Raw genomic sequence first — 16,137 nt, forward strand, 5'->3', positions numbered from 1 at the left:
CTGGCACGATCTTGGCTCACTGCAACCTCTGCCTCCTGGCTTCAAGCGATTCTGCTGCCTCAGCCTCCCAAGTAGCTGGGATTACAGGTGTCCACCACCATGCCTGGCTAATTTTTGTATTTTTACTAGAGACGGGGTTTCACCTGTGGGCTGGGCTGGTCTCAAACTCCTGACCTCGTGATCTGCCCTCCTCGGACTCCCAAAGTGCTGGGATTCACATGTTCATTTTCCAGTCACTATTTACGCATTCTTCAATCATACTGCTTTTCTCAGCGTATACATACATAAAATGTTTTCTGTGCATCAAGCCTTATTCTAGGCACTGGGGATAGACTAAAAACAAACAAAATAGGATAATCTGTTCCCCTGCCCCCTTGAAACTCACGGTCAAACAGAAGAAAAATATATGAAACAAAAGAATAAAGTAAATAATTTTGTCATTTGAATAAACACAAAGATAGAGTGATATTATAGAACAAAATCCTTAACTACTTTTGGACAATGAGTAAGAGTTTTTAAAGAAATGCCATTTAAACAGATACTTTAAAAATAAAGAAAGATTCACCGAATGACAGGGATCAAGGAGGACGTATGAATAAGTAAAATTAACCTAGAGAGGAACTTAAGGAAGAAACGTAGATCAGAATGTGCAGAGCTTTGAAAGAGTCATTTTAAGAATGTTCTTACCTTTTCTGAAGGGTACTGGGAAGATACCGAAAAGTTTCAGCAGAAGGGTAACTTGACCTCATTTGTATTTTTAAAGAAATCATTCTAGTTTCTGTTTGTGGAGCAAGAAAAAAGAAAGATTGTTTGGGAAAGAACAGGAAGTGGGGGAAGATGGTGAGTAGAATTCTACAAGTAGGTTTTGCAAATATATGTGTAGAGCTAGAAGAAATATCTGGTACAGATATAAATTTGGGTCCCTTCAGTCTATCATTATTAAAGGAAAGAATGGGAGTAGGTGAGATTGCATTGAGTGTATATTGCATGAAGAGTGGGGAAAAGAAATTATGAGGAACTTCAACACTTTAAAATTAAGTAGAAAAGTAGGACCTGGTAAGGAACAATCAAGATGCAAGAATGATAGAGGTGTGAGGAACATCCTCAGAATGAGGTTACATTGTATGATGGGTGCTGTGATCACAGCCCTCTTTAAGGGTGATCTCAACTGCCTGCAACCAATGACTGATCAGTAGACGGATATGAAGGCACAGTCTACCCGTTCCAACTAGAACTTGGCCTTTATACAACTCTGAAGTGTTATTTTACCAGTGTCCCCATAGGCTGAAGCTGCGTCCAGCCCACTTTTTCTCCTTGTCCTACCATGCTTCTCTCTACTTTCCTAGGTATTGATCCCAAGAGAATTCCATAAAAGACATCCTTCTTGTTAGTATCCATCTGACATTCTCCTTCCCTGGGAACACAACTGGTAGCACATGGAAAACTGCATGTGTGTGTGTGTGTATGTGTGTGTGTGTGTATCTGTGTGTGTATGTGTGTGTATGTATGTGTGTGTGTATGTGTATGTATGTGTGTGTATGTGTGTTTATGTGTGTGTATGTGTGTGTGTATGTATGTGTGTATGTGTGTGTATGTGTGTGTATGTATGTGTGTGTATGTGTGTGTATGTGTGTTTATGTGTGTGTGTGTATGTGTGTGTTAAAAGAGTGTGCTAGATTGTGTCTAGTAATCTTGCACAGTCAATAAATAATGTCTGCAATAGGAACAAAGTAGTGATTCGCCCTTTTGTTTCAGTAGTGAATGCAGCTAAATTGGTCAAGTCATGCCAGCAGCAATGGAATTGGACCGTGTAGAGGAATAAGAGAGGGAGACTTAGGATGGGTAATGTTGACAATCTTCCTGAAGAGCTTAGGAGGAAACACAAAATCAGGACAGTGGTAACACATGTAAAATTTGTTTCAGGTGGAAGAAATGACATTGACTTTGGAATGTTCCTCCACAGGTGGCGGAGGGGCCATAGGAAAGACTGGCGTTAGGTTGACTAGAGGAGGATGCAGCACAGTTTCCTGTCTTGGCTTTTGTTTGTTTCAGGGAAGAAAGAGACAAAGATTAAGGACAGCAGAGGGAAATACAGGTTGTGTTTGTGGTGAAAGATTAAAATAGTCATTCTGAAGGGTGATGGGTTGAATTGAGAAAATAAACGTGGTCTCTTTTTTTTTAGGCAGCATCAGGAGTTCAGTTGAGAGTAATGACAATGAATTTATACGGCACAAATATAGGCAATCACATGTTCTACTTGTTTTCTTGTTTAATATAAATGGCCATGCATTTTGGGTTGGTTGGTAAATGGTGTTTGTGATGAAAACATCTGTTTCCCTTTTTTTTTTACTCTCTTAAGAAAAATACCATTTAAAGAAAATTTAAATTACCTTGCATTTGAAAAGAACACATCAATAAGCTTATATAAACATTTTCTCTGTTGGGGAATACTTCCTAATGAATCGCATCCTTTGTCTATAGGGTAAAAGAAAAGAACATTATCTGACTAATAAGGAAGAAGGAGCTCTTTGTGAATCTATAATAATAAGCATAGATATTTGTCAGGCTAAACTTACCTGGTTGAGCCTCTATAATTAGAATATGACTGATGAAGAGAAGAAATATTTGTATATAATGTAATGAAAGGCTTTGTAAAGTTTATTTGCATAGGGGATGTAGGTGGAAGGCTGGCTCAAATTAATCAGTATTATCTGCGGAAGTGATGGCATTCCACTTCGGAGAATAAACGACATGACATCCTGTGGTTCCTTTGAATTCTGGACATTACATGAAAGGGGACATATTATTGCTCTCTTAAATAATATCCGACTTGTAATTAAAAATGAATGTAGGGTTTAATGACTTCTTTTGTCTTCTTTTTTGTGCAGAGAAAACTTCTAAAGCTCATTTTTAACATTTGCTATTCAATTTATAGATTTATAAGCCTAGTTCTTCTCTAGGTCTCTTTCATTACTGAGATTATTTTATTTTTAAAATGGGAAATTGCAGCAATTATTTTAAGGGCTTATGAATTTTTTTAATCTTGTTTACAAATGTAAAACATTTTCAAATATTTTTAAATTTATTTATAAACCTTTATAACTTATTTTTTGAGTGCTTCAAATTTAGGACAGTAAATTTTTTCTGCATATCTAAATAACTTTTATAAATCTAATTAATAAAAATAGTGACCCTAAAATGCATCTAGTTGTTCCAAAATAATATATAAATACTAAAATATCAATTTAAAATACCATGTCAAAATCAAGCAAATAATTACATATTTTAAGTTTGAAATTATGAAACCATCATTCCAATTCACTAGGAATTCCAAATGTAATATATTTTATTTCACTTAAGTTCTTTAGTGTCTGCATCTACAAACAAAATTTCCCCGATAATTTTATTTTTGTAAGAACAATCAATATGGTGAATCCAAACGCTTTGCCAAATGTTCCAATATTGTTTATATTAGTAAGAAATTTAAAATCAAATATCTGTTTCAAGTACTCAACTGCATATTAGATATTGTACCTTTAAAACTCACTCTCTGCTGGGCATGGGGGCTCATGCCTGTAATCCCAGCACTTTGGAAGGCAAAGGAGGGCAGATCACCTGAGGTCAGGAGTTCAAGACCAGCCTGGCCAACCTGGAGAAACCTTGTCTCTACTAAAAATACAAAAATTAGCCGGGCGTGGTGGGGTGCATCTGTAGTGCCAGTTACTCAGGAGGCTGAGGCAGGAGAATTGCTTGAACTGGGAGGGGAGGTTGCAGTGAGCTGAGATCCCACCACTGCCCTCCAGCCTGGGCGACAGAGTGAGACTCTCTCTCAAAAAACAAAACGAAGCTTTCTCTCATAAGCGAAGTTCTCTTAAACATTACACGTATGTAGATTTCCAACACAGATTGGATCCTTTCCAATGCCAAACTATCTTTATTAGGATTTCAAATTTTTAAAGTATTTCTATGCTTAATTGGAAACCCTGCCGAGGCTAAGGAGACGTGTACACATCATGAAAGCAACGACTATCTGGTAACTGAAGATACTCACAATACCAAACACTTAATTCTAAGTCTTATGCTGTGGGAGATCATGTCATCCTGTGCGACTACGATTTATTATGACCGGAAATCTTTGCCAGGATTTTGATCTTTTTAGATTCTATTTTGTTTTCTGAGCTACTAATAAAAACTTATGTACAGCTTTTATGTTGGTGACCCTCGGACCTCAAGGAGGAAGTTATACCACCCATTCCCTGGAGTTCCTTGGAACAGATTTTCTAATTCTCCTGTCTAATCACAGAACTCTGCCCTCCCACCTACATTGGTCATTTGTCTGTATGTCGAATGCATTATTTTAGCTCTTAAGAAACATATGTGTATTTTCCAACTAAACCGTAAAACTTCGTGGGAATACCAATGAATGCCTTTTCCATCTAACTTTAAAGAACTTTGAACTTCATAGAATTTTCTATTTTTTCGTGTTCTTAATACCACAAAACACAGGTATTAATATCATATGTATTGGCATTTGGATATCTCTTATAGCTTTATCTGACATGGGTTTGAAAATTATAAGGTCATTCTATTGGCATTTATTTAATTATTGCTTATGACATTTTATGTTGATTGAGCCCTACATTTTTGGCTTTTGGAAATAAAGACTGCTGTGATTTTGTCTGTAATGGCGCAAACACATTGTCATTCATTGACATATGAATGTACTTCAAGTTTAAAAGATGTCCTGTTTCTCTTGATCATCAGAAATCTCAGAGCTGACAGCACCAGGCATGTGTGTTTGTGTGTGTGTGACAGTGAGAGAGGGAGAGAGAGAGCGAGAGAGAGAGAGAGATTAAAAAAACACCCCAGAACATAGTAAAGTGACAGAAACAAATTAAAGATGAATTAAATTTCATCCAAACTTTAAATATGGTCATTTTGCACCTTTGAGAAAGTTGGGTAGCTTATTCTAGGAAGACCATACTGTAGAAAGGATGGAATACCTGATTAGTACATTAACGTAATTTTGAAGACATGAAATGAATAAAGTACTTGATTCTAATGCATGATATGCAGGTGTATGTAAGAACTTTGCTAATAGTTGTCTTTTTGAAACAGTAATAGATGTTTCCACGTGTGCACAGGTATGTGCGAATATCAGAGATTAAAATAGAAATGGAACCAAAAAGCTGTGCCATCATTGAAAATGTATTTGTTTGAAGACTACGTGACACTTAGGAGGCATTTTAATGCAATATTTTATGTATGCAATTATTTACATACGTTTAAGTGTTTTTTATTTGACTTCCATAAAGTTTAGATTTGTCGCAATCTTATTTTTACCCTTGAGGGAAGAGAGAGACCCTCTCATATTGTTTTATACTGTTTTATACTCAGTACCTGTTTTAAGAAAAAAACAAGGAAGTGAAATCAAAGACAGGCAGCCCAGCGCCAGACCCAAAACCAGGCCTGGGCCTGCCTGGCCTAAACCTAGTAGCTAAAAATCAACTCATGACTTAGAACCCGATGTTACCCATAGATTTCAGGCATTGTATGGAAGAACATTGTGAAACTCCCTGCCCTGTTCCGTTTCACTCTGACCACCGGTGCATGCAGCCCCTGCCACGTACCCCTTGCTTGCTCAAATCAATCACGACCCTTTCTTGTGAAATCCTTAGTGTTGTGAGCCCTTAAAAGGGACAGAAATTGTGCACTTGGGGAGCTCGGGTTTTGAGGCAGTAGCTTGCTGATGCTCCCCACTGAATAAAGCCCTTCCTTCTACAACTCGGCGTCTGAGGGGTTTTGTCTGCGGCTCATCCTGCTACACACTTAGTAGTGTCTGAATCTTGGAAAGGAAGGGGAGGGAATATCCAGATACCTTAAACGGGGTTCTTGGACTTCTAATAAACAGTTAAAATCTTACACACACGGTATTTAAAGCATACAGATGATTCTACATTTGTCCTAACAGATCATAGTGCCATGAATATTTGTCCATTAACGAACATCCCTTACGTGTAAGAACATTTTGCCACTGCGCTTTTAGTTATCTCCTTTTCACCTACTGTCCCCTGGAATAGTCTCTCCCTTTCATTTCTCAGGGGTCTTCTTGAGCCTGAAGCTTTTATTGGGCCTCACTTTTTGCTGCTTTGTTCCTTCGCCAGTTCTGGGCCTTTTTGCTGTGTCGACTACAGGTTGAAAAAAGGAGAAAGCGCAACCCCAAGCTACTGACCTATGAGTAACAAGGTCGCCGAATTCCCCTTAATCCTGCTGGTCTGATCCCCCACTCTGTGAAGACCACGGCTGGGGAAGACCTAACCTTCACTCCAGCTCGCCTGAATTTGTCAGTCTTTGATGATGGAAGCCTGAAATGCAGACCTTATACCCTAACCAATTCTTCCTCGGCCAAAAAAAAAAACAACCAAAAACCAAACAAAACAAAACAAAAAAACACGGCCACCTCTTTATGACCAACCATAGTTTTGGTTTAAGCCTTCAAGACGCACTTATCTACTTAATCCACAATTACATTGTAGTATCACGCTAAGCCTGGAGTTAATATCAAGGAGCAAATGGCCTCTGGCCTTTTGGAATCCACATGATCTTGGAACTCTGTGGAGATTGTCTTCGGATCACTTTGCCCTGCTGTTGTCCCCCCACCCCGTGCATTTTGTCTTTTCTATCTCCTTCCCTATTGTCGTGTAAAGTTACATCACGATGTTGAGTGGTGTGTTTTACACCCCGATGTCCCATAAACAAATACTTTTAATACCCTTTTGTTGGTCTAATTTGTAAGTGACCATTTTATACGCCACAGTAAGTACCTGTGAAGTTGGAGACAAAGAAAAGAGAATTGTGTTGTTCTCGTTCTAAGAAAGGGCAGCATTAAACTCCTCCGTAACCTCTTTTCTGTATTTCCGTTTTAACAAGGGTAAAGTTATCACAAAGTAGGTGAATGTAAGCATTCTTCCCTCAAACATCTGTGTTCTTCAGCCTGTCCCACTTCACCCTTTCCAAAGAAGGGCAGGTTTTTAAATAGAAGAGAAGCAATGTTGAATAAAGAGTATATCATGACGCTCCATAATTCATATAACCTCCAGACAAGCTCTCAGGTTTATTGGTCAGAAAACACATGGTGACATTCACTACTTTTTTGTTATTATTGTAAAGATTTCTGTGAGAGTGTGGGGCTCAGTCAAACTTTGTAGGGAGAAATAAGCCACAGTCACAGAGATTCATTCATTCATTCAACACATAGCTTTGTTTCTATTATGCCCCAGTGTCCTAGGCTCTGGGGATTAGACAGTGACCAAAACTGACAGGTATTTAGCCTCATGGAACTTAAAGCATATTGAAGGGAACAGACAAAACTCACATAGGAATGTGCGATGTGCATAAATAAAATACTTTCGGTAAGTGCCATGACTAAAATACACCGAGGGCTGACATACAGTTGCATGTTGCGTAAGAGAGACTTGCGTTAGGTAAGGTGTCTAGGTTAGCTGTCTCTGAGGAAATTGCATTTCAGCTGAGACCTAAAAGATTACAATGAGGTCGGAGAGTGTCCTAGGCAGAGATAAATAGAATGCGTAAATGACTTTACGTTGAAAAATTCCTAAGCTGTTTGAAAAACTGATAGCGGCCAAGTTGCAGGTGAAATGGATGAGAGCAAGTCAAGCTATTACCATTTTATTACAAACCACACATAGGGTCTTTAAATGTTCCAGAATTTTGATTTTTTTTATTACCTGGGAGAGAATGTAATTTTATTTTCATCAAATCTTGTTCTTATAAACTCCGTTTACATTTTGCTTTCATCTGAGTAAGCTGACCATATAGTGCCCTCGTGTGGCGTAGTGCTGTATTACACGATTAATACTGTAGACTCTTTGAGGCATGATTTTAGCAAAATTCTTTTACACCTTTTTCAGTTAATCTAAGTCACCTCTAGCTGCTCTCACTCAGACTCAAACATAGAATCTTATTTATTTGTATTTTTGTGTTTTACTACTTTCTCCCATTCCACTGTGGAATGGACACGCGCTGGGAGCACAGACTCCAGTGACCTCAGGATCCAGGCAGACTGAGAACAAAAATGAGGGAGGCCAGACTAGACCTGAAACAAAGACTCCGAGAGATTTGGAGAAGCAGGTTATAGGAAAGACTTTCAATTTTATGTATTTACTTTATAAATAAGTAATGCCAAAATAAATAGCCTTGGGGATCATTGTATTTTTCAGTCTCTGTCCCCAGATTTCTACGTTTAGCAAATGTACATGGTTAATTTCTCAGTCAACACCACAAATGCTTTGTATCCTTTTGTACATTTTGACTATTTTAGAACTGATTATTTTGTGCATCAAGTTGTCTATTTCTGTTTCCAAGTTCAGCATTTTGCCACAGGTTTATTTTGGAAAGTATTTCAGGAATCTTTGTTGCTCAAAACCAAGCACTGTAGCTGGAGCTGGTTTCTTTCCTCCTCTCCCTTCCTCTCTCTTCCTTCTTCCTTCCTGAGGCTTGAGCCATTTTTCACTAGAAGAGTTTTATTTTTAATTTTATTTTTATTTATTTTTTTTGACAAATGACTGCCAGTATGCTTTATGGAATGCAGCTGTTGAACTTTATTTCCTGCTTTTCTTTGCATTAAAGTAGTCCCAAAGTTGTTTTCTGAGGAACTCTTCACTTTGACTGCCAGCGCTGCTTGTGTACCTTTCAAGTCAGAAATTGAGCGGTCTGTTCAGGCCCATCTTTATCCAGCTCCTGCTTTTCACATGAGGATGTTTGTGCTACATGCAATTTTGTTGACTTTTGGAGTGTAATGCTTTGTTTGCAAATGAAAACATAGAATTACAGCTTTCCCGGTACTTGTCAGGGACTATAATCACGAATTCACTGCAGCTGGATACTTTTCAGACACGTGGATAAGATAAATAATATTTATGAAAGATGGCCTGGAGGAAACGAAGCCATCTATTCTGCATTGTTATCTAAAATCTGTTTCAAGATGAAGTGAGACCATCAAAAATGCCTAACTGGCCGGGTGCGGTGGCTCACCCCTGTAATCCCAGCACTTTGGGAGGCTGAGGCGGGCGGATCATGAGATGAGGAGATCGAGACCATCCTGGCTAACACGGTGAAACCCCGTCTCTACTAAAAACACAAAAAATTAGCCAGGCGTGGTGGCGGCGCCTGTAGTCCCAGCAACTTGGGAGGCTGAGGTGGGAGAATGGTGTGAACCCGGGAGGCGGAGCTTGCAGTGAGCCGAGATTGCACCACTGCACTCCAGGCTGGGCGACAGAGTGAGACTCTGTCTCAAAAAAAAAAAAAAGTAAAAAGAAAAAGAAGCCTAACTGGACCACATCATACTGGGCCCAACACAGTCGCTTCTTACTGAACTGCTTTAGCCATCATAAAACCTTCTCTTCTTGAGGGGCCGTAGGAAATATTTTCTCTTATTTCATATTGGTGTTCTCCCAAATAACTAGAATATATCATGCACGGTCTTGTTACTGGTTATATTTTCTCCTTTCTGCATGTTAATTAGAAAACTCAAAGTCAAATTTGTGCTCTGCCCTGACTCAGTGCATGATTCGTCAAAGTGTCCATTTGTTCACTGACCACGTTTCTGACACCATCTTGCTTCCCTATTTTTTGTATTTTCTAAAGGTTCTTTCTAAAGAGTTTAAGTATTTTATATTGCTATATTGTATGCATTTGCAAGCAACTTAAATGCATTGGGAACAGAAGTGATAGATAAGTAGCAACCATGGGATCGCTATCGATTCTGTACCTAATTATAAGTACATAATTCCTGGCTTAACCGTCTGTAACCTAAATAAGTAAGAATTAATACACCCTATAATTCCTCGATAGCTGAAACCTCCCCCCAGATAAATTTTATAAGCCATGCTAATCCTATTTCTCAGTGCACAGAGGTTGAACTTGTGGACTAATAATGCATTAATATTCCTCATGAAAAATATAGCTAAATAGGGAGAAAGAGATGAAAAGAACCAAAAATATTCTTTTAAGGATAATATTTGATCCTCTGCATCCATTCATTAAAGCTAATATTCATTCTCCATTTCTCTCTGTCCGTCTGGTTCTATGAAAAGACCTAGCCTGCCCTCAACATGTGTGTGACATTAATAGATGTTAGTGATACAGAGATTGCCCTCAGTGCAGATTGACAGCACTGTGTGGAGGTGAGAAGGAGTCTTGTTTACCACTTAGGATCTGGATCTCTGGTCTGCTTTGTCATGCAACACAATCCTTCTGGGATTTGTAAGTGACGACAAGCCTCAGCGATAATTATATTAAAATGCTTTTAACTTAGTGTAAACATAATTTAATAAGATGTAGATGTTCAAAAGGCTAGCCTTGAATTCAGTCTTGAGACCAGAGACAATATGCCTGTGTGCATGGTGTATGTCTGGAAAGCATGTACATTCTTTGACCCCAGTTAATTTCTACGAAGAAGTGTGTTAGTCTCTGATCTAATAATCTCATCTGCAGATTACTACATTTTTATTACGATAAAGAACACCTGGGCTTTTAAAATATAGTAAGGTTATCTTACCTGGAATATTAAATATTATTGAAGTTACAACTTTGGAGAAATTATATTTTTAATGAATATGGTTATATTATACCTGTTCGTTATTAGAGTAGCCCTCAAAGTTGGTGATTTATCAATGCGTTGCTGCTGAATAACAATAGCTTTATTGAATGTCTGCTTGATACTGAGCGTTGTATTAGCGGCTTTTCATATATTATCTCATTTAGTCATCGTAAAACATTTTATGGAATGCATTGTCAACATGTTGAGAATGATAAGTGGAGTAAATTGTTTGCATTCCCTTAGGTGGGCAGGTATTTTATGCTAAAAAAAAAAAAGAAAATAGTTGCATTCACATCTCTTAACCTATATGCACACTTCCTTTGCATGGTGGGGTTTGGCACAGCTCTATCTTCTGCTAGTGATAGGGCAATTCTGATTGAAATCATACCATTTTAGACAAAATTAAAATTAAACTTGTATTTGTATAACTTGAAAATTGTGAATTTTTCCTGCAATGACAGGGAGGCACACATCATGATTGGCACTCAGGTTTATGTTTTAGAGTAGCAAACAGACAGTGATAAGCCAGAAAAATGAGTTTGTACGTAAACTGCAAATATTTTTACTTAATATAGTAAGCAGTAAATAATTAGTCAATGTTTTTGATCATATGAATGACAATTTGAACATGGGAATATTGCAGCCCTTATGCACTGCAGATGAGATTATGGATTGTCACACTGGTTGAAAAAACAATATGAAATTATACAATATGTTTTAAGATGCTCACAACCCCTAAAAAGCTAGCAAGGAAGCTCAGACACATGTGCATAAGGACACACAAGAGCATCCATGGCAGCTCTGTCTACGGTAACGGGGCACTGAAGATTAGCAGGAGAGCAAGTTAACAAATCATAGCATGTTTACAAATGGAATACTACACAGCAGTGTGAATGAGGGACCGGAACTGTAAATGTTAACAAGATTAATCTCAGGAACACAATATTGAATGAAAATAGCACACCACAGAAAGATACATACTTCTTGAGTATACTTGAATAAAGTTCAAAGCATGCAACACTAAACAACATATTAGAGGCACATATGATGGTACAACTATTAATAAAAATAAAGAGGAATTAAAAACCACACAAGATACAGGATAATGGTAATCTCTTTGGGGGAGAGAGTTGTCAGGCTGAGGGACCCTCAGGGACCCTAAGGGTTTCGGCAACTTCTTTTTTTTTAATTTTTTTTTGAGACGGAGTCCCGCTCTGTCACCCAGGCTGGAGTGTAGTGGCGCGATCTCGGCTCACTTCAAGCTCCGCCTCCCGGGTTCCCGCCATTCTCCTGCCTCAGCCTCTCCGAGTAGCTGGGACTACAGGCGCCGCCACCACGCCCGGCTAATTTTTTGTATTTTTAGTAGAGACGGGGTTTCACCGTGGTCTCGATCTCCTGACCTCGTGATCCGCCCGCCTCGGCCTCCCAAAGTGCTGGGATTACAAGCGTGAGCCACCGTGCCCAGCCTCAGCAACTTCTTATTTTGAGCTGGGTAGCTAGGCGGTGGGTGTAAGGAACACCCTTTTACATTTAATCTCAGTGTCTCACGTTTATCACAAGCATTTTTTGTTTTTGCTTTTGTTTTTTTGAGACAGGGTTTTGCCGTGCTGCCCAGGCTGGAGTGCAATGATGTGACCACAGCTCACTGCTTCAGCCACGACCTCTTGGGCTCAAGCAGTCCTGTCACCTCAGCCTCTGGAGTAGCTGAGACCACAGGTGCATGCCACCACCCCTGGCTAATTTAAGTGTATATATATATATTTTGTGTGTGTAGAGACAGAGTTTTCCATATTGCCCAGGCTGATCTCAAACTCCTGGACTCAAGTGATCCATCTCCCTCAGTCTCCCAAAGTGCTGGGATTACAGGCGAGAGCCACAGAGCCTGGCCACAAGCGTTCCTTTAGTGTCTATGTATTCAATATTCCAACAAGGACAAACAATGAGAAAATATTTAGACCTTAAATATTTTCTAAGTAAAGTTATTTATATCACGCTCTTTAGAGAAGCACCTCCTCTTACTTTATTATTTACACATATTCTTCTCTGAATTTAATTCATAAAAGTTATTGTCCAGTGTCCTCTAATTTGTGCCACTTTTTCATCAAATGAGGAAGATATGTGTGTGTCCTCGTACCCTGGGTGGCATGTTGCAAATTTTTCACTCCTGGTAGTGCATAGTCCCTCTCTGGAAATCAGGTCAATTGGTAGAGTCCTCTGTATTTCTGCCTCCTGCCCCAGTGTATTAAAAATGATAAAAAGATAGGCCTCTTCTTCTTCGTGTTGTAATACAACCCAAGCATAGCAAAGCTTTGATTAAATGAGTACAGAATAGTTGGTAGCTGATGCTTGCTATTCCCCAGTGTGATGGTTAATAACGAGTGTCAACTTGATTGGGTTGAAAGATGCAAATAACTGTTCCTGGGTGTGTCTTTGAGGGTATTGCCAAAGGACATTAGCATTTGAGTCAGTGGACTAAGAGACACAGACCCACCGTCAATCTGAGTGGGCGCTGTCTAAGCAGCTGCCATTGTGGCTAAGATAAAAGCAGGCAGGAGAACGCAGAAGGACCAGACTGGCTAAGTCCTCAGGTCTCCATCTTTCTCCCGTGCTGGGTGCTTTCTGCCCTCGAACATCGGACTCTGAGTTCTTCAGCTTTCAGACTCTTGGATTACACCAGTGATTTGCCAGGGGCTCTCGCGTCTTCGGCCACACACTGAAGGGGACACTACTGGCTTCCCTGCTTTTGCAGTTTGGGACTCAGACTGGCTTCCTGGGTCCTCAGCTTGCAGATGGCGTATTGGGGGCTTCACCTTAAGATCATGTGAGTCAATTCTCCTAATAAACTCCCTTTCATGCATACATCTATCCTATTAGTCCTGTCGCCCTAGAGAACCCTGACTAATACACCCAGCTAGGAGGTACAGTTAAGTTGTAAATACCACCCACAGGCTGGTTCTTGTGGCCACTGCCTCTTACAGTGTTTATTTCTCCATCGAGTTCGCAACGGCTGTGTGCTTGCTGTGCTCTCCCTCTTCTCTCTCAGTACCTGATGGCCAGAGCTGTTTCCAGATCTTTGCCTTTATAAATGCCTTCTTCCCTCCTACAGCTGATTCCTTCCAACAGGGCTCAGCAGGTGAAAGGCAGTTCACACAATTCTTCTCTAATGAATACTGCTGTGATGCTTTTTGAAATTACTAACATTCCTATCGTTTTCATTAAACAGTGAAGATAGAAGATTAAAGGCCACTATCCCTGCACAAGAGCTCCTCCTTGTGGCCTGCCCATGTTTTAAATGTGCAAACCTTGGTGATATATTGATATCCTGTGATGAGTTTATCCCACATCAACAATTGAGTTTTCTTCTGTTCTTTCGTATTTTATCACGTGTATAATTATTTTTCTCCAGATGAATCTTGTACTGTTTGTTATATTTACTTGTTCTTATATATATTGCCATATTGCCTAGGCTGGGAAAAAAATTGACGTATGCACTTACTTAGTGCCTCATTTGAAAAAAATGATGATTTCAGTTATATGAAACTCTAAAGTACATTTTCTTCATGTCTGTTTTCTATATTTTAAAAATGAAGTACTTTCATATGTATTCATGTCACTACAGTCATAAGTTCCCGTCCAAAGTTCCTCTGAAGAACCACCTTATCTTACACATCTCAAAGGAATTTAGCTGATGAAATAATTTGAACTACATTAATCACTGTTTCTGACAGGTAAAATGCTGAAATAAGCTTCTTGTAATGAATGTGAATTTTTTGGGGGGCTTGCAGAATATTGCAGATTAATATCACAGAAAGCATGTCTAGTTCATGCAACAATTATTTTCATGCAAATTTTGTGGGGCTTTACAAATAATACGTATTTGTTACCACTCTTCTTGACAGCAAAGAAAATAAAAATAATAAATATTTGAGAAAAGATCAGGTTCACTTATACTACATATACCACATTTTCTTTCATGTCAATAGTTGCCTTGCACTTTAAACCTGTGACAAAACATGACAAATTTTAGAAGGGAAAATATTGTAAGATAAATTAATACCTCTGAAGCCTGTATTCCTATAAATTTAGTTGATAAAGCTCAGCTTATTTAGAGTTTTGAAGAGATATTTTCTCTTCAATGAAGAAATCTCCATAATTGAATGATCTAAATTTCAATGATTAAAAGTACTATTAAAAGAAAATATTTATAGAAAAGCTTTCCTTTAACAATTTTTACGTCCAAAATATGATTTATTTTTTCATGAAATGGGAATATGAATGATCATACATTCTTTTACACACACTTCATAAATTAAAAAGTTCTCAATCTATTTTAAAAACCCATATGTAAACAACAGTGTCATAGGATGTGTTAAGAACTACAGCAGTCGGTGGGTGGAGCCAAGATGGCCGAATAGGAACAGCTCCGGTCTCCAGCTCCCAGCCCCAGTGACACAGAAGACGGGTGATTTCTGCATTTCTGCTTGAGGTACCGGTTTCATCTCACTAGGGAGTGCCTAACAGTGGGTTCAGGACAGTCGGTGAAGCGCACTGTGCGCGAGCCGAAGCAGGGCGAGGCATTGCCTCACTCGGGAAGCGCGAGGGGTCAGGGAGTTCCCTTTCCTAGTCAAAGAAAGGGAAAACAGACGGCACCTGGAATATCGGGTCAGTCCCGTCCTAATACTGCGCTTTTCCAACGGGCCTGGAAAACGGCACACTAGGAGATTGTGTCCCGCACCTGGCTCGGAGGGTCCTATGCCCACAGAGTCTTGCTGATTGCTAGCACAGCAGTCTGAGATCACGCTGCAAGGCGGCAACGAGGCTGGGGGAGGGGCGCCCGCCATTGCCCAGGCTTGCTTAGGTAAACAAAGCAGCCAGGAAGCTCGAACTGGGTGGAGCCCACCACAGCTCAAGGAGGCCCGCCTGCCTCTGTAGGCTCCACCTCTGGGGGCAGGGCACAGACAACCGAAAACTCAGCGAGAACCTCCACAGCCTTAAATGTCCCTGTCTGACTGACAGCTTTGAAGAGAGTAGTGGTTCTCCCAGCACGCAGCTGGAGATCTGAGAACGGACAGACTGCCTCCTAAAGTGGGCCCCTCACCCCTGAGCAGCCTAACTGGGAGGCACCCCCCCAGTGGGACAGACTGACACCTCATTCAACCGGGTACTCCTCTGAGACAAAACTTTCAGAGGAACTATCAGACAGCTGAATTTGTGGTCTCACGAAAATCCGCTGTTCTGCAGCCACCGGTGCTGACACCCAGCCAAACAGGGTCTGGAGTGGACCTCCAGTAAACTCCAACAGACCTGCAGCTGAGGGTCTTGTCTGGTAGAAGGAAAATTAACAAACAGAAAGGACATCCACACCAAAAACCCATCTGTACATCACCATCATCGAAGACAAAAAGTAGACAAAACCACAAAGATGGGGAAAAAACAGACCAAAAAAACTGGAAACTCTAAAAAACAGAGCACCTCTCCTCCTCCAAAGGAACGCAGTTCCTCACCAGCAATGGAAC

Source organism: Symphalangus syndactylus, chromosome 6, assembly GCF_028878055.3.
Source record: "Symphalangus syndactylus isolate Jambi chromosome 6, NHGRI_mSymSyn1-v2.1_pri, whole genome shotgun sequence".
In the NCBI taxonomy this organism is placed as follows: Eukaryota; Metazoa; Chordata; class Mammalia; order Primates; family Hylobatidae; genus Symphalangus; species Symphalangus syndactylus.